This window comes from Arvicanthis niloticus, chromosome 8, assembly GCF_011762505.2.
Source record: "Arvicanthis niloticus isolate mArvNil1 chromosome 8, mArvNil1.pat.X, whole genome shotgun sequence".
NCBI classification, from domain to species: Eukaryota; Metazoa; Chordata; class Mammalia; order Rodentia; family Muridae; genus Arvicanthis; species Arvicanthis niloticus.
In genome coordinates, this window is record NC_047665.1 from 61,113,085 (window position 1) to 61,139,757 (window position 26,673).

Here is a 26,673-nt window from a genome sequence, read left to right on the forward strand (position 1 = left end):
CAGATCTCTGGGCAGAGCAATCAACATCTGAGTACAAAGTGCATAAAACCATCCCCCAACTATGCCCAGCCCCAGACTTGGACATATAGCAAGAGGTGCCCTTCACCCATCCATTGCCCCTAGACCAGCAGGTCAGCGTGATCCACACTGGACTGAGAGCAGTGGAGAAAGAAGCAGCTGTTGCCCCGTGGAAAGTTCAGTTCCTGTAAAAAGCCTTTGCTTTGTGTCTGTTTGCCCTTTTTCTTCCCTATATGCCAGGGTAGCTCCCAGGAAAATGTACTCTCTGTTTCTGAGTTGTGGAAGCAGGCTGGGGGGACCTGGGTCCTCATGGGGTGTTATCCTCCTGTGGGCTGTCACCTCATCTATAGCCACTTTACCTGAATCTGAATCTGCTGTAGGGACAGCAGAGGCAGGGCCCGGATGGCCGTGAAAGAGGGGGCATTTGGTAATGGTGGTGATGGTGGTTGCGGTTGTGGTGATGGTGGTGGTTTTGGTGGTGTGGTGATGGTGACTCCCCTTGAAGGAAGTCCCTCCTCAGGAGCCACTGGCTGACTCCCAGCCCCATTGCTTTGATCCCCCCTTTCTCTAACCACACCTATCTCTTACCTTTCTGTCTCTTACCTGCCTGATGGCACTGTCTGTGGCCTTCCATGTCACACTTTTCTAAAGTCAGATGCACCCCTGACCCACATGTCACTTGCACTCAGGCACTCCCCAAATGTCTCCCTGTGGGTTGATTTGGGATCTCCAAAAAGCTTTGCTCCGTCTCCCCTGTTATCCTGTGGGCTGTACAAATCCATCTTCAAATGAGAATTTTTGCACTGGTGCATGCCAGTGGGTAGTTGATAATTGCTACCTCTTATTCTGAAGAAAAGAACGCATGGAATTGGGATAAGAATTCTGATTAAACTTTCTGTAACACAACCAAGCAAGTGTTTATTCAATGCCACTGTGGTCTGGGCCTTAGCTTCTTCTGTTCATCAGTATGAGACATCAACTGCAAGAAGTCTCGGACCTTCTCTGGGTATCTTCTGTGAACTTGATTCTGTGAAGGAGGAGATGAGCTTTAGTGGGGAAGCTGTGTTATTTTGTAAGCTATATATTGCAATGCTATAACTTGCCTGGTGAATGTCCCTCACACAAACAGGAAGGAAAAGCCTGTGAGTCTTGTGCTAATCAATGTTCTTCTGCAAAACTGTCAAAGGTTCACATGTTGCAGGCATGAAGTAACAATATTATCTCCAAAATTCATCCTTGTAAAAAAGTGTAAATTACAAGAAAATCACAAAAATTTCTTGAGACTGAGGTGAAAAGCTGCAGAAATACTTCTCATCAATAGCATGAGGGTCTGAGTTCACTCTTAAAATTCACATTTAAAAAACTGGGCATGCAGGTTGATGGGATACACAGAAGGAGAGGGGGGGTGGGGATGGATTGTGGGAAGGGGTGACTAGGAGGAGACAGTGAGGGGATGTAAAGCGAATAAGTAAAAAATAAAATGTAATGAAAAAAATAAAATATTTGGACCACCCCTCCCCCACGAAACCAAAAAAAAAAAAAAAAAAAAAAAGGGCACCATAGTGTGTATCTGAGAGGCAAAGGTGGAGCCCTGTGTCTCAGTGCCCAGTCAGTGTAGCCTACTTGATGTGTATCAGGCCAATGAGAGAGCCTGTTTCAGCAGACAAGGGGGGAGGGCATCTGAGGAATGACAGTTCAGGTTGTCCTCAGGCCTCCACGTTCTCTCTCTCTCTCTCTCTCTCTCTCTCTCTCTCTCTCCCTCCCTCCCTTCCTCCACCCCCCCCCCCCCCACATACCTTAATGTTTTAACTAAGTTCCTAAATTTGTGCTAGGCTACTTTCAGAGCTGTTGTTGGCAGAATAGGCTGAGTGCACCGCCTGTGGGCCACACGTTAGACATGCTTATAGAAGCCTGGTCCCCAATGGGCACTACTGGGAGGTGGCAGAAGCTTTAAGAGATTGGACCTAGTGCAATGCCTCAGAACATTAGACTATTGCCCTTGAAGGGAGCTGGGAAGTCCTGGCTTCCTCCCTCTTTTATGTGCTAGTCACAGGGAGAGTTATTTAGCTCCACCACACACTTCCACCGTGATGTGGTGCCTTGCTGAAAGTCCAAAGCTACAGACACAATTGGTCCTGGACTAGAGCATCAAATCTGTGATCAAGCTTTTTCTTTGTAAGGTGGCGGTCTCAGGTGTTTGTTATAGTAACTGCATCCCAACTAGAGGTGAGTTTGGGAGTCTGTCTGCTGCGAGGTTGGGTGAAGTAACAAAACACTAAAATTGCCTAGCTCTAGGACACTCTCTACAAACATGTTGGTATCATAGTCACACAAAGTACAGAACTCAGTACCATCTCTCACCAGTGTGTTGCTCTGTCAAAATCTGTTCACTGATATCCACTGTCGATTGTGGGACCTTAGCTTCAATCCTGGTCTCCCTGGTACAGTCAGTTATGGGAAAGTTTTCTTAAGTGAGTGGATCTCCTGCGTCTGATTCTCATAAGATCCACAGGGATGGCCTTGGTTAATAATTTCTGAAAAACAATTAGGAACCAGGATCCATATGCTCATACTTCAGGTTCCCTCTGGGGCTGTGTGAAACCTTCCATGACCGTATGTGGAACACGCTTCCCTTTAAACCATCCAGACAGGAAACGGAGCAACGGGGCTCAGGCCCTGAAACTCTGGGTGAAGTTTCTCCAATCAAAGGGGTGTATACACTGTCATTTAAAGAACATTTTTCTGTAAAACCGCCAAATTAGTTCCTCAAATTTTCTTCCCTTTTTTCTAAAGATTGCTGACTTTGGGGTGAAGAAATCATAACTGATACTTATTAACTCTTAGATCCCTAGAGAGTGTCAAGGGTTCTTTTTTAAGTTTTTAATCGGTAGGGAAAGATCTTTGTGTTTTCTTAAACTAGTCAAAAATTGTCCACTATTGACAATTTTGGAAAAAAAAAAATTAATCTGTGGCTTCTTGCACTTTGCTAAGAAACTTACCACAAGATGGCGCCTGGTGTGTGGTAGTTAATGAAAGGCCTTCCCTACTTTAGGTCCTTGTACTTGGAATGGAGGCACTTGGCAGAGCTGATGATGTTGTTTCCATGGAGACAAAAGTCTGACTCACTATGAGTTTTTAGTGATGGAGACTCTCCTCTTATATCCTTTAACTATGCTGTGCCTTTCAACTAAGTCTTTCCTATTAACAACTGCTAAAGTGACACCTGGCTTGTGACTCCAGATTCTGAGAAATTCCTGGTTAACTCGATCTCTGAAGACATTGGATTTTCTCTCCAGTTCCAGTGGAGTATGTAGGAGGATCATGTGCCATGTCCTGTCTCTGTTGTGTTTTGTAGTTGTTGATTTAAGCCTCAGACCCTTGGTTTCCTTAATTCAAACATGGGGTGATTGGCAGCAGACCTAGGAAACTCGGTGGACTGACTCCAAACTCCAGGGTAAGTGATGTTAGCTACACACATGCCAGCAAGCCTGTTGAACTTCACTGGATGTTCCTGGTTAGCAGATAAATCAGAAATTAAATGGGTTCAGCAGTCACATGGTTTTCAGTTCTGGTACAGTAACCAATTTTTCTTTTTCTTTTTCTCTTTTGGGGAGGTGGAGGGTGGTTTCAAGACAGGGTTTCTCTGTGTAGTCCTGGCTGTCCTAGAATCTTCTTTGCAGACCAGGCTGGTCTCAAACTCAAAGATTTCCAACTACTTCTGCCTCCTTAGTGCTGCGCCACCAACCCTAGACAACCATGCTTTTCCATATTTGTTGTGAGACTGGAATGAGAGACACATGTCCTTAAAGTGAAATAGACCTCTCTCTAGTACCTCCCTGTTGCCATGTGGCAAGGTAAATATTGGTAAGGCTCTGCTGCCTCTCTGGATGCAGGACCAGCATCATTGGGCATGAAATTATCTCTGTGGGGAAGTAAGTCTGCCCAGCTCTTACCAGCTTCTGTGGTTAGAACTCCCTGAATATGACACAATGTCATGAGGGGAGGGAGGCCTGTAGCTCTTATCTTTATATCTCAGCTGCCACCAGGGCATTCTGGTGGCCAAGGCCAATGAGCCACTTGCAGGAGCCCTGGAAACAGGAGGTGGGGCTAGGAGTGTATGTTATGGGTGTAAATCCTTAGAATTACTGTTCTTCTAAGGGATTGTGTTCAGAATCCATTGAGAGGTAGACCAGTTAGCTCTGTGGTTGCTGAGGGTCCCACTCAATAAGAAACACCAAACCAACACAGGAGTTGCAATGAGACAGAACATTGTACTTTCCAGACCTTATTTATTTGTTTATTTTGAATTAATGAACTCACTGTGTAATCAAGGATGACTTTGAACCCCCTGATCCCTCCACCCCCATCTTCCAAGTTCTGGGTTTACAGGTGTGTGCCACTACACCTAGCCTGGAACGCCTAAGCAGATTGCTATAAGAGGTAAGCAGAAACACTTTTGATAAGTAGCTGCAGATGTTAGTAAGATGCCTTACCCCACACTTCATTCTACTCCCAAGATCATACTAGTATTACAACTCCCAAGCTTCCCAGCTGCAGAACTTGTTGGTTAAGTAGGGCAGACAGTGTGGGACCAGAAGTAAACCACCAGGGATAAGAGAGAAGAGGTCGGGTTTGATGCTTTCTTCATCGCCACCTGTCCCTGATCCAGGCAGTCATATGCAATCATCCAACCAATATGTAAGGAATGTAGACTTGTGGAGTGAGCCAGTGGGAACACCAAGGGTGCTCACCCTGATAAGAGGAGGCTGAGTCTCTGGGAGCATTAGGGGTCCATCAGCAAGGAAATCAATGGGGAGCCCCTGGTTGAAGGCCTCAGATATTCATCTTGTCTTGCTTCCGCAGGTACCCCAGATCAGTATTAGTTATGTTTGTCCTGAATTGGCAAGAATGGCTTGATCTTAAATATTCTTTCTGTTTGGTTCTCAAAAACATAATTTTACTTATCAGTCTGATCTCATGTCCTAATTTTTGCCTCTGAAAAATAGCACATGCTTAAGATCTTTGAACTCAGCCATTTTTTTTCCCTCGTTAGTAGGAAACCCCTAGGGGATGGCTGGAGATGGATCATTTGACAATGCAGCAGACTGGGGTCTGGAAATCGCTGGTGTCAATCACAGTGTGTGCCCCTGCTGCATGTAAGTGGATTTGAAACTGTGGAATAAGATGAGATGGACCAAAGGCCCTGCTAAATGGAGCTAAATATCTTCAGAGAGCTGTGAGTTTTTCCAGAAAAGCCTTTCTTGAAATATAAATGAGCCCAGCGAAATAAAAGTTCAGTCTTCTGGTTCTACAATTTTCTGCTTGTGCAGCCTAATGGCTTTCCCTTCTGGTTCACATTTGACTGACACTATTTCTTTGACCATATTTCATTCCCTTTCTTTAATTCTTTTTTTGTTTTGCCAAAGTAGTTTCTTGACTAACTTCACAGTGGGCATGTGGGTAGGAAAACTCAGTTCTTTTTTTTCCCCTTTTGGATGCTATTGATCATTTGAGTGGGCAGAGAATCTAAATTCAAACTCATTTTCCATAAACATTTTGAACAAATTACTTTATTGTCTTGAAGCATAATTAAGTTTTAAAACTTTGTGTTTTTTTTCTTTCAGGCTGTTTCCTTCGGCCATCTCTCCACCCCTTTCTACTTAAGCTGGTCATTTCCTCATAGCAGAGTGAGGAAACACTTTCATCAGAAGTTCTTCTGAGAGCTGCTGTCTCCAGAGGATCGAAGGCATCATAATCAGGACGAAAAGCCATTGGCTTCCATGCCAGGGGCCAGATGTTGGACCTTTTATGAATTCTGTGATTCACCACCAAGAGCCCAGAAAATTAATTTGCTTCTCTTGCGTTTCTAATCACATGGGCAAAAACAGAGGCAGGAAAGGCCATACTCTAGCACCTTAACATTGAACAGACCTAGGAAGCACACCTTTCCGACAGGGTAGCAGGAAGCAGAACATCTCTTTGGCAAATTGTCAACTTCCAGGTCTAAGAAAAACAGCTCTTCAAGTTATGTTAAGTCATATGGTAGAAGGTAGCTAGATCATATGGGTGCCAGTAAGAGAAAGGGCAGCTGAATTTTTCTTTGTGGAGGGTGATAGCCAATCAAAACTCCTGTAGCTGTCATGAGTGAAATTGTGAATTAGCCCAAGGGAGAACTCGACAGTATTTGGGGCCTGCTAAGGGAGGGATGGACTGCCATGGGAAACTCATGGGAGTTTTTCTTGTTAAGTTACTAATCGGTGGAGATATAAGTCAAATCCCAGAACACACAGGATGCCCAGAATTCATGATCATGTGAGAATTGTTTGTCATACTTAGAGAAAGGACTGGAATGCAGTAGATGCTCAATATAAGCTGAATAAAATGATTATGGACTTAATTATACCTTAGCTTTTGAAATGAATGATGTCACTGGTTTTGTTTGCTCCAACATTCATAATGTTTCACATAATAATTCATGGCTGCCTTTAGATACTTATAGTGAACAATTAATAGACTATTCCTTCATAAAACAGTAGCTGAGTTTGAAGTGGGGAGCCAGTCGTGGTTCCCAGCTTTACCACTTAAAGCACTTATTTTTACCATCAAGTAGTTGCTATTGGGAGTCGGACACGATGGTGCATGCTTGTAATCCAGCACCTGAGAGGCAGAGGCAGGAGGATTACCATAAGTCTGAGGCCAGCCTTGACTCCAATGGCCAGACCTTGCTTAAAATATGGAAACATTGGTGTTGGGTTTGTGATAGATCTCATCGGGAGAAAGCTTGTCTAACATGAACAACATGTTAAAGACAAAACAAAGTCACCTTGGTATCCTACAGATGAAGTTGACACACACAGGGCACAACACAATTAAACTCAGAGCCCCATATAGTCATCTCGAGTAGGCATAGGCAGAGGGCTTTGAACTAATAGGAAACAGGCTTCTGGTATGAGAAATGTGGCTTTTTTCCCTGATGAAGAAGGCATACCAGAGTGTGATCCATCTCCTCCACCTTCATCTAGCTACAGAAAGAGCTACAGAAAGGAAGGAACAGACTCTGTAAGGAAGAGCCAGTTGATGATGGTCATTAGTAAGGTGGAACACTCGACAAGATGGTTAATGCCAGGAAGTGATGTGTCCCACAGCTATAGTCAAGGTCAACAAAGGAAGAAGGAGCTGGCTTTATTTTAGCCTCTGTTTATTTATTTTTTCTCTTTCTCTGCCCTGCCCTGTCTTGAGCATGACAGGGATTTGCTCTCAAGTTCATTTTGCCATCTAATTCACGGTGTAGTCCAAAACTGACCTCAAAGTTACAACAGTCCTCCTGCCTCAGCCTCTTGAATAATGGGATTACAGATATGCACTACCAAGAGGCCAGTTCTCTTCAGTATCAAGAATTACACTTAATTTGATAAGAGAAAACTTCCTCCTCTATGAATATATGAGTTTATAGGAAGCTACAAAACAAACAAAAAGCCCTATAGTCATTTCACATCAACTCAACTTTATTGTCTTGATATCTTTAGGGCTCTCTCTGTGGTCACATTTATTATTAGGTCACATAATTTATTAGAGAGATAAGGGAGATAGTTTACTAAAATTTTGTGGATGTAATTTTTATAATTGTATTTTCCTTGTATTGTCTATATTATAGACATTTTATTAAGAATTCTCACAACTTTTGTTTCAGATTTTAGTTTCTCACAGCTAAATTATATTTCCTCAGGTGGCTTGACAGAGTTTATGATTAGGATGCCAGAGACTCCAGGGTCAATCCTAGGACCAAAGCCCAACTATTTGAAATTTATATTGGTGTTTGGTGTGGTGACACATGCTTACTGTCTTGTAATAAACCTCCCTCTGGGTCCTGCCCACCCCACCCACTCCACCCACCCTAGTTTCTGTCCTTAGTCCCCTCACCCCAGCTCACACCCTGATTTGCTCCATTTGGAAGTCCATCACGGTCACGAGCACATCCCTCTTAACCTTTCCGCTCACTCCACGCTCTTCCATCTGCTAGACATTTTTTAGAACACATCTTGATTTTTAAATCAGAGCATGCTATTAAAATCAGTGGTTTTCACTGTGATGTCTTTCGATGTGGAGTGAACTTTGCTCATTCATGGAGTGACTGCTCCTGTTACTCTCTCTCTCTGTCCCCCCAGCCCTGTCTGTTTCCCTTCCTCTTCCCAAATAATCTTACCACTTTTGTAGTCTTGTCTTTTTCAATCTAGAGTGCACCCATAAGAGAAACCAGAAGAAGTGTGTTCTTCTGAGTCTGCCTTAGTTGGCTTAACACAGTGGTCTCTAGTTCCATTCATTTCCCTGTATATGACAGAATTTCGTTGTTCTTTTTATTGTTTCTTTATTTTTTATTGTGTGTGTATGTGCATGAGCGTGTACTCATTCATGTCTTGTGAAGGTCATCCAGTGTCTTCCCCTGTCACTCTCATCTAGACTAGCTAGCCAGTGAGTTTCTGGGATCTGCCCTGTCTCTGTCCCCTAGCACTAAGGTTCCAGGTGCAAGCTGCCATGCTCAGCTTTACATGGATACTGGGGATCTCAATTCAGATTCTCACATTTGTGTGGCACCCAGAGTCACCTCTCCAGCTGAACTTTGTTCTTTATGGTTGAATAATGGTATATACATATGCATATATATATATGCATATATACATACATATATATATATATATATATATATATATATATATATATGCCACACATCCACCTATTGATGGGTACCTTGTGAATAGTCAGAGAGTAAAGGCAGATGAACAGACATTGCTATTGTCCTCTGCCTCTGAGTCCTTTGGGTATCTATCTATCCAGGAGTGTCATAGCTGGATCATATGGCAGTTTTTACTTCAAGGAACTGTCATCCTAATTTCCCTAGTGGTGGGGTTCATTTACATCCCCACCAATAACTATAAGGCCTCCTTCAGAACTCAATTTATGCAAATAAGATACATTATGCAAATAAGATGAGTTTCCACTATCCAGTAGTCCTTGTATAGAGCAGTCACTGCCCAAAGAGGAGCTGTGTCACAGAACACACAGGATTGGGGATCAGCTAGTCTGTTTTAGGGGTTGGTTTAATCTCTGACCTTAAGCCTAGGACTGAAAACAAAAAGACATGGCAAACCTCTTTACTCAACACTTAGCAGATAGAGGTGTTATTTCACACAGAAAATCATGCAGGTGTTAGGTGGACCATCTGATGAATTTTGACATCTGCACACTCCACCTCCTCAAGATAAACAACTTTCTGTTAACCCAGGAAGGTCCTGCATACTCTGTCCAGGCAGTTTTTTGTAAGAGGGTCAAACAGTATTCTAATTTTTATCATTTAGTGTTCTTTTGTCTATTTTATTTTTTCCTTTGTCTATTTTAGATTTCATACAGATAGGCTAATTTAATTTAGTATTTACTTTCTGAGATCTTTTCTTCAACCATGATACTTTTGAAATGAATGAATTTTGTTCTATGTATTAGTAATTTGATCCTAATAAAAGTTAGTAATTTTTATTGTTGAGTAGTAGTCTATTATATTAATACACCAAAGTGGCCAATACATGTACTTTTTTTCCCCCAGTAGCTTGACACAAGCTGGAGTCACCTTGAAGAAAGAATCTTAGTTGGGGAATCACCTCCATCAGGTTGGCCCATGGGTACACATGTGGGGTATTGTAGTCCCTTTAACATTAGAAAGCTTCAATTGTTACGGCTTCTTGCCAACATTTAGTAGTGTTAGTCTTTTTACATTCAGCTTTCAGTGGGTGGGAGGTAGCATGCAGCTCTGGTTTTTATCTGCATCTACCTGAGGACTGATGATTCTGCTCACCCTTCCGTACACTGCTTGCATACTGTAACTTCTACAACATGGCCATTAGAGTCTTCAGCTCATTTGAAAGTGGGCTGCCATTTTGTTTTTGATTTAGAAAAGCCCCTTTTCTATTCTGCATCTAAGATGTGCATATTTCTCCTGGACCATGGCTTGTGTTTTTCAGTTTCTCGATGATACAGTTGGAACAAACTTGCATTTGACCTTTGACTGTGTTGGACTTCCCCCATCCTTTCTCATATGATTTTTCCTTTCGTCTCTTGGCTGAGAGATTGTTGCAGACCTCACTAGCACAGGGCTGCTCCAGCTGCTTTCTCTTAGAGATGTTTGATTTTAGTTTTGACGTAGGGAGTCTAAGAGCCATCCTAAATAATTCTTCTGTAGTGCCCCACATGCTTGCCCACAGGCCAACCTGATGTCGGGAATTCCTCAACAAAGACTCCTCTTCCCGGTGGCTTCAGCTTGTGTTGTTACCAAAGAAATAAAAACGTGCAGATGCTGTTCAGCATTGTTTGCATCAGACCCTACCTTTTGTCGATATGGATGTTTACTACTTCCTGAGTAATTTGTCAAAATGAATTTCCCCACGGAATCACCTGGGAATCATTTTTGAAAGCAGGTGATTAATTTTATACATTCTATATGCAGGCATGTATACCCATTGACAAATATATGTGCTCTGCATCCTGTCCTGTGGATTTATTTACTGATCTTTCCCCCAATACCAAGTCTTTTATAATTTAATATCTCCTAATACTGGGTTGTATAAAACTATAAAACTCCCAGCTTGCTTTATTTATTTATTTATTTATTTATTTATTTTATTTATTTTTACCCAGATCATTTTGGAAAGTTTTTATACTTTAGGACAAGTTTGCTAATTTTTACAAAAAAAATTGTTTGCAAGGATTTTAATAGAACTAATATTAGATTTACAGACAGATTTGGGGAAAGTTGAGAATACCTTAACAAATTTAGTCTTCTGACTAAAAAAAATATGAGCACTAGCCACTCATTTTAGCATTTAATTTTTCTCAATGATATTTTACACTCTGTGTGTGTTCATATGTGTGTGCATGTGCACCTGTGTACATGTATATGTGGAGGTCAGAGGTCAAATGCAGTATTGTTATTTAGAAGATGCCCATCTTGTTTTATAGGGCAAGATTTCTTTTTTTTTTAAATGCTCACTTATTTTTATCTACCTTTGTGTATGCTTTGTTGTCTGTATGTGTACCATATGCATGCAGTACCCCTGGAAGCCAGAAGAGGGTGTAAGATCTCTTGGAATTGGAGTTACAGGTGGTTGTGAGCCACCATGTGGATGCTGAGATCCGAACCAGTGTCTCCTGTGAGAGGAGCATTTTACCTGCTGGGCCATTTCTTCACTCCACAGACAAGCTTTCTCAGTGGGACCTGGGGTTTGCAGATTGGACTAGGCTGACTGGTAAGTAAGCCTCAGAGACTCTCCCATGTCCACGTTGTGGTCCTGGGATTATAAGTGCACATCAATACACCTGGCTTTTTTTTTTTTTTTTTTTTTTTTTTTTTTTTGTGGGAGCTGGGAATTGAACTCAGGTCCTCCAGCTTGCACAGCAGGTTCTTTACTGATTGACTCATCTCCCCAGGCCTCTTGACCCTTTCTTACAAACATGGCAACAGGCCAATGGGATCCAGAAAATTCCTCTATGGATTTCCTCTCAGGTGATTCTAGGCTGAGTCAGTTTGATAACTGAAGTTCATAGTACAACTGAGCTCTACCCCCAGCTGAGAGGCTGAGTTGTGGGGACGAGAATTAAGGTAAGACTCACAAGGCCTGGGACCACGGTCGTTTTCTCCAAGGGATTCACTGCAAGTTCCACCGCTCTTTTGTCTCCTCAGGTCAGGAGCAGCTTGATTGCATTGTTACAACTGGCTCCTGTGTATAAGTGTCCATATTTCCAGATAGAGACATAAATTTGTCCCTTTTACCACTTCAGGAGCCCACTGCTCCGGTTCCTAAGGAGGGCTTTAAGTGTTCACCCAGCTCAGGAAGGTCTTGGTGAGCAGTCTCAAGAATGATCTAGAAAGCTTAGCTGCCGTCTTGGAACACCCAGTTGGTGACATGTTGGGGCCACACCATGGTCTTGTTCCAGGTGGAAATAGATTACTTTGCTAGCTTGAGGGAGAGTTGGGTGGTTTTCCTCATAGGGAGTTTTCTGTGAAGCAATGGAAAACACGTGTGGATTAAATGAAGCAGGAAAACGGGTTGATGGTTGGGGTGAAAGAAAGACTTTGTTTTAGATGGTTCAAAACCACAAAGGAGTGGTAAGACAGGCCACATGGGCTTGTCTGGGAGATGAAGAACACGATTTCATGTGCTTATTGGTTTCCCTGCAATCAGCCACCCACAAAATCCTGCTGAAGAGCTTGGATGCCTGGTGGAACACTGCTTTCATTATGTAGTGGCTACTCCAGGCCTTCACTTCTTTTCTCTCCCCTCCAGGCAGGGGAATCTCCGGGTTTTCACAAACATTGCTTTTCACAGACCTTCCTTCATTTGGAATAATCTCACTTTTCTAATCTCATCTCTGGATTTTTTTTTTTTCTTTTTCTTTATGTTACTGGGGAAGAAACCCTGGCCCTTACTCACTCAGCTCTCCACATCTGGGCCAATCCCCCAGCTTTCAGCATTGAACTCTTAGCAATACACCTGTCCCAGTGCATGCTACCCTGTGGCTCAGTACTGGGTCTTTGTTTACCTAACTGCCTTCTTAGCATAACGCCTCTAATATTCCATGAACTGCCCTTCATGTGAAGTCATGACAGACTCCCTTTCCTTAGCTCCCCCAGATGAAGGATCTACAATCAGTGTATTGACTAAATATATAAGCTTGGCTGGAGGCTGCAGCTGGCCTAGCATACCCAAGGCCCTGGGTTCAATCCCCAGAACTGCAAAAATGAATGAATAAACAAATAGATAAGTAAACACTGTCTGGCCTTGGTTACTGATTGATTACCTTCCAATATAGATGGTCAGGTCCGTAAGAGCAGCCGGTTGTGGCCACCCTTCTGGGATTTGCCAAGATGCTGGCACAGATCTGGTTGCTGGTCCTCACTGAACAGCAGGAAATTCTCTCTCCTCTTTGAAGTGGTTCCAAATTTACCCACTAGTGCTGGTTTCAGTCACATTTAAAGTGTGCCCTGAGGGAAGGCATCACCACAGAAAGGAATACTTGTTTTTCTAGAAGTTGAGGAGAGATAAATCCAGCACCATAAAGCAGTTGTAACGATGACAATGATGATATCCCCCAAACGATTGACTGAGATGGGGACAATGTAACAATGTAACGATGACAATGACACATCTCCCAATGATTGACTGAGATGGGGACAATGTAACAATGTAACGATGACAATGACACGTTCCCCCAATGATTGACTAAGATGGGGACAAAACTGGAGAACAAAATAATTGAAATGGAACAATAGAGATTTAAAAGGCCATAGAAAGAACCAAGCTTTGGAGTACATACCTGTAATCCCAGCACTTGGGAAACTGAGACAGGGAAGATTGCATGTTTGAGTCTAGCCTGGGCTACTAGTGAGTTCAAGGTTAGCCTGGGCTACACAAGGGGGACTCTATCATAAACTGAAATTCCTTGGAAAAAAGGAAGGGGAAAATGAGGTGTTGCTTAATGGGTATAGAGTTTCTGTTTTATAAGAGGAAAACATTCTGGAGACTAGCTATACAGCAATGTATCTAATGATACTGAACTATATGTTTAAAATGGTTAAGATGGTAAATTTTATGTTATCACAACTCATAGTCACAGCTAGGTGCTGGAGAGGTGCTTCACTGGCCAAAGTGCTTAGGGGCAAGCATAAGCACCTATGGTTAAAAAAACAAAGCAAGCAAGCAAGCAAGCAAGCAAGCAAGCAAGCAAGCAAATCAGACAGAGTAATATATGCCTGTAATCCTTGTTGTGGGGAAATGGGGGCAAGAGGGTTCTCCTCAGGGCTTTCTGGCTAGTTAACGTAGGTGAATCTGTGAGCTGCAGGTTCAGTAAGAGACCCTGCTTCAAAAATAAGATGAGAGCAGTTGAGGAAGAGATTCATTGCTCACCTCTGGCTTCAACATGTGCATGTGCATGGAACCATACAAAATATGCATACACATAGAAGTTTAGAAATCACAATAACTTGGGAAAACAGCAAATGGGGATGATGTCTGTGCAGTTGGGGGAGGCACCTGGGGGAACTGCAGGCCCAGGATTAGGTGGCCTAGGCAGGCGGTAGTCTTAGCGGTTGCAGCTGTGGTAGAGGCCTGTGGCTATGGTTGAAGCCACGGGACTCATGGAGGTAAAACAAAAGACAGGGAGGGGATTCCTGGCACTAAGCTGGGATACCTGATCAAGAACATCAAAATTGCCCAGCAGTGGTGGCGCACGCCTTTAATCCCAGCATATGGGAGGCAGAGGCAGGCGGGTTTCTGAGTTCGAGGCCAGCCTGGTCTACAGAGTGAGTTCCAGGACAGCCAGGGCTACTCAGAGAAACCTTGTCTCAACAAAACAAAACAAAACAAAACACCCAAAACAAAAAAAAAAAAAAAAGAAAAAAAGAAAAAAGAAAAAAGAAAAAAAAAGAACATGGAAATTAAATCCCTGAAGGAGATCTACCTGTTCCTCCTGCCCATTAAGGAATCTGAGATCTTTGACTTTTTTTTTCTGGGCGCACCCCTAAAGGATGAGCTTCTGGAGATCCTGCCAGTGCAGAAGCGGACAATCCTGGCCAGTGGACGGGGTTCAGGGATTTTGCCGCTACTGAGGACTAGAATGGCCACGTTGGCCCCGGTGTTAAGTGAGCCAGGGAGGTAGCCACTGCTATCCAAGGTGGTATCATCTTGGCCAGGCTTTCCATCATTCCTTGTGGATAGCATACTGGGGGAACAAGATTAGTAAGCCCCACATTGTTCCATGCAAGGTGACAGGCGGCTACGGTTATGTCTTAGTATCTCATCCTTGCCCCCAGAGGCACACGCATCATCTGTGCTGCTCTGATGGTTGGTATACATCAGCCAGGGCTGCTCTGCTACCCTGGGTAACTTTGCCAAGGCCAACTTTCATGCCATCTCCAAGACCTACAGGTATTTAACCCCCGACCTCTGGAAAGAGACTCTGTTCACCAAGTCCCCTTACCAGGAATTCCCTGACCATCATGTAAAAATCTACACCAGAGTCTCTGTCCAGAGGACCTAGGCTCCAGTCATGGCTACCACATAAAGGTTTTTATACAAGAAAAATAAAGTAAATTAAGCATGCAAAAATCACTATAAAAGTGTTTGTGAAAGATGAGAGAGGAAAGACAGATATCTGAAAAATGTTTAGAAGTAAGTTTGGGTTGGTACTTCTAATCCTAGCATTTGGGAGGGAGAGGTTCGTGGATTTCTGTGAGTTTCAGTCCAGCTAGAGCTCCATAGTAAGATCCTGTCTCAAACATGCACACCGGCGCACACACACACACACACACACACACACACTCATACATACATGCATACTCACACACACTGTAGACAGACTGACTTATACAGTCTTACACACACCTACTCACATGCACACACTCTATTACACACACTCACACATACATACACATTTGCACACACTCATACATACACACACTCATATACACTTGCTCATAACCAAACTCACTCATACTCACTCACAATCACACACACACACAGAGTCAGAGTCAGGTAATGGAAGTACCCAGATCTAACATGGAATCAGCGAACCCCACATAAGTGGGAATTTCTCAAGGAATCTCATAGGAGAACAAAAAGGTACCAGTAGCGGAGAAACTCACCTCTAGAAAAAAGATTCCACACAGTTCTAACAATTGGTCAGATCACCTTACAAGACTGAAGCCCAGACAAGTGGGGAAAGGGACCACAACTTGACCAGGGTTGCTTAGATATGCCAGTCCTTGGTCTCCTATTTTAACCTTAATCTCACTTCAGGACCATGAAGTGAGGGATTCCACAGGGAATTCTTTGGGCCCCTTTGTTTCTCTTTCCAGTGTAGTCACACTGAATTAACCTCCTTTTTCCATACTCCACATTACGTGGCTCTTTAACTGGCTTATTAAGAACAGGTGGCCAGACTTGACTTGGGTCACAGCCTGTGACCCTCAACTTCAGTAACTCTCTCACTCACTGTTTTGTTCCATAGAAGATTCTAGAAGACTAGAAAACAGTCGAACTGACATTCCTTTTTCAGGAGACTGAAGGCCCCCTGCTGTTCTCTCCAGTGGCTTTGGGCTCCTCACGGTGCCACAGCCAAGTCACTGCAGTCAGGCCCAAGGTTAATGACTGGCGAGAATTAATTCGTTGATTAATATGCTGGGGCAGAGCCAGGCCTTTGTTTATGCTGACCTGTGCTTTGGACCCAGAAGTTCTGCCAAAGAGGAAAAAAAAATCTTAAGATGATACATCTGCTATGAGATTAATGTCATTAACTGGAAACCCGGAAAGCCTTCTATTCGTTGACGTTGTTGGCAATTGTGAGCATGAGCTCTTGCTTGTACTCAACACAGCAAACAGGGCCTGTCTGATGAGATTTGGTCATTGATAGACTTATAGCAGCGGACACACCGTATCGTGTTGGTTGTATACACCACTCTCAGCCTTGTCATTTGGTCTTGACCAGAACCATTTGGAGTTGGTCCTAACCTCTATGAAATCTAGACAGAAAAAAGAAATGCTTGCCCAAGAATTCAGTTAGCGTTGCTCTTCAGTCTCAGAAGCCGCAATGGAGCACAGATTCATATTCAGTCCCTTCAACTGCTCAGAACAAAAGTTGGAACGACGGCTTTGAGTACTCTTACAAGGTATTAACAACACCAAGAAAGGTGGTATTGTGGAAGAGGGCCATGTGGAAAACCGTGTGAGTTCTGGTTTAGTTTTCCTCCTTCCTTTCCTGTCCTCCACCCCCTCTGTTGCTTGTGGTACTGAGGATGAAATTCAGGGTCTTGCTCATCCTAGGCTAGGGCTCTACCACTGAGCTATATCCCCAGGGCCAAATGGGTTCTCATTTGATGATACCTCTAACTCACATGCTGTACTATCCTCGGGGACTTCACAAGGCCACACAGGCTACTAAATATAGAACATATATAATTGTCATTGCGATGTTGAGGGCTGTGGGATCACCTTGGAAGTTCTGTTAAGCATGTAGTTATATTCTCAAAGTGAAGCACAAATAGGGTACTTCAGTCAGATGCCATCTGATGGCATCTTGGTGTCAAACAGCTGTGTTATTAACCTTGTTACTGTAATAAAACACCTGACTTAGTTTAAAAGAGAAAAGGTTTACTTTTTGGTTACAGTGTTAGAGGTGTCAGTTCATGTTTGGATGGCCTTGTTGCTCTTGGGCTTGTGGTGAGTCAGTACAACATGGCGGGAATACAGGAAACAGGCAAGTGCTCATAGGTGGTGTATGTGTGTGAGAGAGAGACAGGGGCATGGGAGAAGAGACCAGAGCTTCAAGTCCTCTTGAGGGCATGGTGTCCAGTAAGCAAAGTTCTTTCCACAAGGTAACACTTGGATTACCAACTTGGAGACTGAGCCTCTAATACATAATCCCTTGAGAACACTTCAGATCCAAACTCCAGCAGACAACCTCCTGGGTTCTTTGGTGGAGAGACTTCTGATATAAGGCTGGAATCTATAAACAAGGATCCACGAAGTAGCTCTACTTTCTTTTGTGGTCTGAGAAGTGGGCTTCCATGACAAGGAACAGACATGGCCAGTCTCCATGAGCTGGTCTCTCTTTCCTCAATCCTGCCCTCATAGGAAGGACAAAGGTAGATTTCCTCCCCTGATACCACCTGTGTGAGGGTAACTCGTGATTACTTGACATAATGAATGCCTGCATAGGTGTGTACATGCACTTGAAACAGGCATGCATATAGAAGTCAGAGAACACTTTGTGAAAGTCTTCTCCTTCTACCATGTGGGTCCTAAGGATCGTCCTCAGGATGTTAAGCTTGGTGGCAAGCTTAGTCTTTAGCCACAGAGCCAACCCATCAGCCCCACGTGCCCATTTGTAACACCTCTATAATGCATCCATAGCATGACGCACACCCAAGGGCCTTTCAACCTGTTACTATCTTATCTTCTGCTCTCATCTCTCCCAAGTTTCTGGGTGTACATTATGTATGGTTACATTGAGGTTCCCCCAGTAAAACGCTTCTCAAATGGCTGTTGTCTCATGATGCTGCCCTGTCTAGAAGGTTGCTATCCTAAACTTCAGTTGAGGAGTTCTCACTGATGGTTTTGGAGATGCGTGCTTATTGGTTTATATTTCCATAGAACCAGGCATACACTAAGAGACTCTACCCAAACATCACTCCATTATACTCCCAGCATTGTCTTCACTCCCAGTCAAAGGCTCTGTTTATGTCAACATCCTGGCATGTATCCTTTACAGTAGATGGCCAATAATATTAGTCGAAAAGTACTGATAACACATACCTTAGAGCTTGAAATGAAATCTCTAATTGGAGATAGCTCAAGAGAGCCCTCCTAAAGGATATACTGAAATGTATTTCCCAAGCTTCCAAGCAAGAAACTTATCTTACATGTAAAGAAAGACATGTTATGTGCTTTTTGAGGGAAGATGTGTTCTTCAAATCTCATAAATAGAATATTCCCGTGCTAACAGATTTAATGATTGAGACAACCATGACTGTGGGTACCAGTAAGCCGAACTTGCTGAAGGCCACCACACTAGCTACAACCTCTATCTACCTATGGCTCCTTCAGGACATTTCTCACATGACGACAGTATAAATTGCCCTGGTGAAGGGCCTGCTCTGCAGAATCTTTACTTGCGGTATGTCAGGCTTCATTTAAGTGGCTTCATTTAAGTAATCTCCAGAGAGGAATTCACTCAGTAAAAACACCAGGGGGAACACTTGAAGCTGTTTAGAGGCAGAAATAGAACCAGCTCCTTGCAATTTTAAGATGTTCTGTTGAAGAAAACCAGGTAAAGTCAAAAAGAAAAATTCATCTAAGACACTTGGACACCCATGGTTCACTTTAAGATGGGGAAAAGAGAATCTATTCCAGTATTGTTGTGTTTGGCTAAGAAGTATTCCCTGTAAGACTCAGATGCTGAAGGCATGATTATAAACCAGTGGAGGTTCATGAGAGTTCTCTCTTATGAATGGGTAAACCCTTTGACAGAGTCTTCATCCTATGGTATTTATTGGGAGTTAATGGAAACTTTTGGAGGTGGGGCCTTCTTGAAGGAAGTAGTTGACTTGCCCTTGGAGGCCATGTCTTATCCCAAGTTCTTCTTTGATTTCCCCATTTCCTGGATTCTGTGAGATGAATGACACCCTGTGCCTCCAATTTTTTCCACCATGACATCCTGACTTACCATAGTCCAGAACACAATGACCCAAGTCTGAAAAGAATTTTTCCGTCTTTTAAATCATGTTTTGTACTTGTTACAGTGATGGCCTGTGAGATGGCTTGTATATGCTTGGCCCAGGGAGTGGCACTATTAGGAAGTGTGGCCTTGTTGGAGTAGGTGTGTCACTGTGGGCATGGACTTTGAGACCCATATCATAGCTGCCTGGAAGCCAGTATTCTGCTAGCAGCCTTCAGATGAAGATGTTGAACTCTCAGCTCCTCCTGCACCAGGCCTGCCTGGATACTGCCATGGTCCAGCCATGATGATAATGGACTGAACCTCTGAACCTGTAAGCCAGCCCCAATTAAATGTTGTCCTTATAAGACTTGCCTTGGTCACGGTGTCTATTCACAGCAGTAAAACCCTAAGACATCCTGACTTACTCTGGTTGCTCTAGGAACATCCCCTCATTGTTACCACATCCTATTATAAAGCTGATAGAATTCACTAGTTGAAACAAGCTACAGGGTCACTTCTCTCTGACAAATCTTTATACTTGGCCTGGTGCTCAATAAATGTTGAGTCACTGAATGGATTGAATGCTAGAAACCAAACAAGATGCCCAGTGAATTCACTTGTGTAAATTGCTTTAAGGACCAAATCAATTACAATTTTGAGGCAAATAATCTTCTTGTTTGTTTTATTTCTGAGGCTAATCCAAGGATGGTTTAATCAAGGCTGGTGCTATTTTATTGTATTCATTAGAACAGTTCAGGACCCAAGGATAGAAGTTAGATCCCTGAAGGCAAGGATTAAAATTTATTTTTCATCCTCTCTTAGTCTAACACTGGTGGTTGATTCTAGGAGGTAATGTGGCTAACTCAACATGGTTAATTTTTTTTAAATGCAATTTTTTAATAAAGTATTGTTTCCACTAATTATATTACTTCAGAGTATGTATTATAGTATTTTGCCGTTAGAAATGACCTGACCACAGTGTAGTAGTGTATGCTTGTAGCCAGCACTTGTGGATGAAGAAGGATGATTGAAAGACTGAGGCCACTCTCAGTTTCATAGCAAGACTCTGTCTTAAGAAAGCAAACAAACGAAAGCCAAATGAACTGAGTATATATTTGTTTTACTGTTTTTTAAATTTAATTAATATATATATATATATATATTTTTACTTATTTACTTTGTGTCCCACTCATTGCCTCCATCTTGGTCATCCTCCAATCCTTCCCCTCCTTTCCTCCTCCCTTTCTCCTCTGAGCTTGTAGGACCTCCCTTGGGTATCCCCTCCACCCTGGCACATCGAGTCTGTGAGGCTAGGCACATCCTCTGCTGCACTGAGCCCAGACAAGGCAGCCTAGCTAGACGAACACATCCCGTGGACAGGCAATAGCTTTCGAGATAGCCCCTTTACTATTTTTTCTTTTAAACCGAGAAGAAGCCAAATCAGACAACAATAAAAAACAAAACAGATCCTCGTAGTTTCATTAGAATTATTCACAGGACTTTTGCTTCGTCTCCATCTGCAAGACAAACCATGGCTTTAAGTAAAGTGCACCCAGGAAGGAGAGTTGCTTATTTGAGAAGAAAACAAAGGAAAAAAAAAAAAAAATCACGTACAAAGCAGGGATTTCATTGTCAAACGTATAAGAGTTGGCTTCCAGAATGTTCTCCCGTTTGTGAGGACGAGTTTTGACTGAGTGCCAGGCTGCTTCCCTGGAAAAGTTTCTTAAAATACTGAGTAGAAAAAAAAAAAGTTCCTGACTTTAATTTGATTTTCAAGGATTTAAAGATGTTTTCTTCACAACCATGGCAATAAGGGAACTGAAGACTCTGAAAGGCGAGAGAAACCAAGAGAAAAGCAATAATCCATCCATTAAGAACGGAATGATATATCCCACTGTCAAAATATGCATCCCCTCAGAATCTTCAGTATTATGACTTTCAACCTCCCTAAACCAAGCTTTGGGCTTTGGGGAAACGGATGAGAGAATTGCTTCCTGCTCTGGGCCAGAACTTGTCTTCAGCCATCTCAGATGAGTCACTCTGCTCTGTGAAATAGATTCTACCTTTGTCCCAGGGTGAAGATGCTTTAGTGGATGTCAGCCACCAGATTCTTTCCAACATTTCCTGTGCTGGGCCTGTGGTCGATACCCACTAATGATTTGCTTTTTTAGAGCTTGGGGATATAGCTCAATTGGTAGAGTGCTTGCCCGGTGTACCTGATACCCTGGGTTTGAACTCCAGCCCTGTATGAAGGCAGGTATGGTGAAACAGCTCTAATCCCAGCAGTGGGGATGGTGGGAAGTAGCTGAAGGTCAAAGTCATTCTCCATAAATAGAAGTTTGAGGGCAACATGGACTATATATTTTTGCTCTCTTAAGTAAACTGGATGTCCCACTTGAGATCAAAGGGCTAGGAATTCTCTTTTCTTCTTTTTTGGTCTCTAGTTACTAAGCTACATTATGTAGTCAGTCCTTGGGGACTTGCTGCTCCTCTGTCTTTCTCTGCCCTCTCTCCAGGCAGCTAGAATCATGCTTTCTTGCCAATACTAAACCTCTGGTAGATGATGAGGGCTTTGCGTTGCATTCAGATTCACTCGTCACTTCCCTACCTTACTCATCTTCTCTTGGCTGACATCTCCAGGCCTGGCAGCTTAACAGTCATGGCGAGTACCTACAGCACCCTTTGCTTCTGTTTCCAGTGACACAGCATTTGTTAAATTATGTCCTCCTTTCCTTCCTCTCTCTCCTCCTCTTGCCCATCCCTCTCTTCCTTTCTCTTCTAATCCCGTTTCTGCTCCTTCCTTTTTGTGCCACTGGGGACTGGATGCAAGCAAGCTCTTGCATGTGCTAGAGAGGTGTTCAACTATGGAGCTGCATCCCGAGTCTTTTCTCTCTGTCTCCTGATAGAACAATGATTGACAGTGAGTTCCTCAGCAATGTGTCTTCGTGAACAGTGGGGGCTTCCCTCTGAGTTACCTGCACAGGTAAAAGCAAGACCAGTGTTTATGAATATTAGAAGTGTTGGCGCCTGTTTCTCCTCTTGGGCCACCCCAGTTGTGTCCCTGCCCCTACATTATACACCTCTCGATTCAGGAGTCAATAGTGTACCAGTGTTCAGAGACTCCTTCAAGAAGCCCTTGGTAAAATGATCTAGAGCAGTGTTTACAACCTTCCTAGTGCTGCGACCCTTTAATACAGTTCCTCATGTTGTGGTGACCCCCAAACATAAAATGATTTTTGTTGCTACTTCTTAAGTACAATTTTGCTACTGCTATGAATTTTAATGTAAATATTTTTGGAGATAGTTTGCCAAAGGGCTTGCAATCCACAGGCTGAGAATCACTGCTCTAAGGAATTGGGATTTCATGGGGAGTCAGAGTAAGGGATGCATACCTCCTTGGACGTGCACATAGCCTTTTTCCTTTTCTGTTGTATGAGTCTTTTGACATTTTAAGATAAAAATTATTGACAAACATTTTGCTTATGAAAGGAACTCATTTTCTGGGCATAGCCCCAGAGAAGTGCAACAAGAAGGGATAATGGTAGAAAAAAGGAAGTCTCTTAGTTAGGGTTTCATTGCTGTGAAGAGACACCATGACCAAGGCAACTCATATGAAGAACAACGTTTAATTGAGACTGGCTCAGAGAGCATGTGAGCATCTAGGTGGACATGGTGCTGGAGAAGGAGCTGAGAGTTCTACTTCTTGGTCTGCAGGCAACCAGGAGGAGACTGTCTTCCCAGGCAGCTAGGGGGAGGCTCTGAGATTTTCACACTGGGTGGAGCTTGGACACTAGTCCAAAGTCCACCCCCTCAAAGTCTACCCCCACAGTGACATACTTCCTCCAATAAGGCCACACCCACACCAGCAAGGCCATACCTCCTAATAGTGCCACTCCCCATGGGCCAAGCATGAGTCAATGGGGCCAAACCACCAGAGGAAGTGACATCAATCTTGCTAAATAATTTCTCTTGCTCTCCTGGGTCCAAGTTTCTTCTTGGATAAACTAGAGGTGATAGCCATTCTTAAACTAACTCCTAGAAAGCCCTTGGCAGCCTTCTCCTTGGCCACAGTGCTCATGTATAAATTCCAACTATTGTTGGGCCTTTGGGTTCCTCCCTACAGCCATCTGAAGCTCCTAATCTGTGACCTCGAAGATTTGATGATAATCTCAATTTATTTAAAGGACGTGCATCACATGATCTAAATGCTTTATGTGAGCCAACTTGCTTTATCTTTGCAACTATGTGCAGCAGTTGTATGATGTGAAGATGGGGAAACTGAGACACATGGAGGCTTTCTTTACTGCCTTGCTGCTGTGACTCAACCAAGTAGGTCACTGGCCATTTCTGCTCAAGCTTATAGTTTCTGCTTGAGCTATACCTTTGATGACCTGACTGATGACCTATACCTTGGGGCCCTGATTAGAAAATCAAGATGACTCTTTTTGAAACACCTTCCTTCTGGAAGAACATGCATTTCCAGTTCCCAAAGCCAACTTCTTTTCAAACTTTTGGAGAGAGATTCCTTTGGAATCTACCAGTCAATGCTACTGGTGATTAGCAGGGAGGTGGGAGTGGTGGTGTCTTGAACCTCTGTGGGGTTGAGCTGATTTAAAAGGTGCTCCCCCAACTCCCTGCTTACTCCCTGTATATCCTGGGGCTCATCCTTCCATATTCTGACGGAGGCTTCCAGCAATGGCTTTATGTGTTGGACAATCCACCTGGCCTGGCCTAGTTTCCAGTGGCTCCTCACACATAACCCTGTGGAGACAGCTGTGCTGTGTCAAGAGCCAACTCCCACGTGGGAGGTCCGATTTACTGGGCAGCTCGTGGGATTATCAAATATTTTAACTATTACTTGTCACTTGAATTGGAACACCTTCCACACGCCTGTCACATGGCAGCATCGGGGAGTTGGGAAGAAGAGGTTGAGCACAGTACCTCCTTGTAAGGAATTCTAGGGTCGCCCCTGCTGCTCTTACTTTACGCATGCGCTCTAGGTCCTGACTGTCCCCCCTCATTGCGCGAATCCTCCCAGTTTTACTGTTAAGGAAACAGGAGCCTAGAGAATGGATTTACACCACAGGTAGGGCCGAGGTTGAAATGTGGGCACGTCTCACTCCAAAGACTTTTCCTGCCCACCAGGCTGTCTTGATTACCAAGCCTGAGCTACAAAGCAAGATGCTTTCTCAAAACACAAGGAGGAGGAGGAGGAGGAGGAGGAGGAGGAGGAGGAGGAGGAGGAGGAGGAGGAGGAGGAGGAGGAGGAGGAGGAGGAGGAGGAGGAGGAGGAGGAGGAGGAGGAGGAGGAAGAAGAAACAAACCTCACCCAAAACATCAACCCCCAAGAACTGACAGGAATTTAACCAAGGGTTGGCTGCATGAACCTGGCTAGTAGTGAATGACAGAGTGATGGGCTCCAGTCCACAGCACAGACTCACCAAGTTCAGACGCTCTTTGTTTAGAATTAACAACCCAACATCAGCCATTCAAGAAGTCCATTTCACTAAAGATCATACAGGTGAATAAGAAAACAGGGTGTGGGGGCCGATTCAGAGAAAATGGTTTTGCTGAAATGTCCTGTGCTTTGGCTACATGGTTCATTACGTTCATCTCTTTTCCCAGTTTATTAAAATGGCCCTTTCCAGATGTAGCTGTAAGATATATAACTGGCTAGCCAGGGTTGTTGCCTTTCTCTTTGAAATGCCAGGGCTAGATTTTCTCTGATTTTGATCGGACTTTCTTCTGACTTAGTGAGGTTTGGCTGTCTCTGAAGTGTTTCATTATAATACCCACAATAGCTTAATAATGGCCAATGGTTGCTGTGCAGTGGTCTAGAACACAGGGTGGTTATAGCATATACAGAGTGCTGGAGGTATGACCGTCAATGAAGCAAAACCTAACTAATTGCTACAGGTGGCTTGATTACCCACTCAGATTCTTCTTCTTAAGGATAGTATTGAAAAAGACCAGCTGCCCCTAGATCCGTGTGATTTTGGGACTGGGAAGAGGCTTGGATGTAGCCAACTCCTTTTCAGACATTTCTCAGGAACATGAATTTTCATAAGAACCCAACCCAAAGAAAACATGGAAACAAAACCACCCCTCACATATACAGCTCAGTGGTCTGTCCCCTCGCCCACCCAGTGCTAAGCTTCACAGTGAATCATTGGCATACTGGCTCTCACGTACAGCCACCTCCCCCGCTCCACCCTCACCTCCATCGCAATCTCAGTAAGCCTTTCTGGTCTCCAGGAGTCTAGGAGGTGAAGCAGCTTGTTCATTATTATTATTATTATTATTATTATTATTATTATTATTATTATTATCATTATTTTGATTTTAACTTATTTTATTTTGGCAGTTCAAGATAGACAGATGAATTCATATGCATATTTAAGGCACATAAAAGTTTCCATATTGCTAAGGTCATAAACTTAACTGATAAAGGCTGCTACTCAAGCAGGGCATGGTGGCTCGTGCCTGTAATCCCAACAGTTGGGATGCTTGGATGCTTGGCCAAAAGAATTGCTACAAACGAGGTTTGCTTTGATTACAGACTGATTTCTTGTCTCAAAAAACCAGAAAAATCAAACCAACAACCACACCCATGCTGAATAACAACAAACTACTATTTAGTCTACAGCACTGGTCTAAGTTCCCTTCTTCCTTCCTTCCCCTTCCCTCCTTCCCTTCTTCCCTCCTTCCTCCCCTCCCTCCCTTCCTCCCTTCTCCTTCCTTCCCTCCCTTAAGCATGTATTGATTGACGAGCAGGGCCATCTACTGATATTGGCAATGAATAAAAATTATGTCTTCATGAGCTCCTACTGATGCCTACCTGGCAAGGCAAGTTGACCCGAGTTCACCCGAGAGGATGGTATATAAACCTGCTTTTTATTGAGAGTGATGGGTTGTGAACACTCATAGCTTTCCTAGAGTGTTCTGGTCAACCAGGATACTCTTTTCCCAAGGCTTGTTGAATGCGGCTGCATGGAAGACTCCCCTAGTCTAGGAGCAGCTATAGCCCAGGTCTCCTTAGCAGTGTGTTCTAACAGAAGGCTGGTTAGACTCAGCTCTGATCTAGTTAGCAATGGTGACAAAGGCTACCATTCAAGCTGTTGACACTGAAGTGAAGCAGTGTTCTCTAAATGGTTCTCTGCTCACAATGGGTAGGTAGACTGCATCTCTGTGGGCTCTGTGCATATTCTAAACAGTTTCTGGTTAGGAAAGTCAGTTCATATGACCAGAACCTCTATCTCCTTTATAGATGCTCCTGCCCTTGAGGCTAACACATCCATTCCCAATTTTAAAGATGGAGCAAGTTTATGGTCAGATTTTTACTAATGTTTTGTTTTGATTTTTTTCCAACTCAGTAAGTATTCCATTTGAAAAACCAGG

At 43.4% G+C, this 26,673-nt stretch overlaps 1 long non-coding RNA gene and 1 pseudogene across 1 annotated transcript; both read left to right on the forward strand.

The window, feature by feature from the left end:
• The first annotated feature begins 1,876 nt into the window (after window positions 1-1,876).
• Window positions 1,877-7,564, forward strand: LOC143443364 (uncharacterized). The gene is made up of 3 exons (XR_013112289.1): window positions 1,877-3,472; window positions 5,072-5,254; window positions 5,643-7,564. It is a non-coding gene; the product is annotated as an uncharacterized LOC143443364 (long non-coding RNA).
• Window positions 7,565-14,490: 6,926 nt separating this feature from the next.
• Window positions 14,491-15,123, forward strand: LOC117713407 (small ribosomal subunit protein uS5 pseudogene; annotated as a pseudogene).
• The last annotated feature ends 11,550 nt before the right edge of the window (window positions 15,124-26,673 follow it).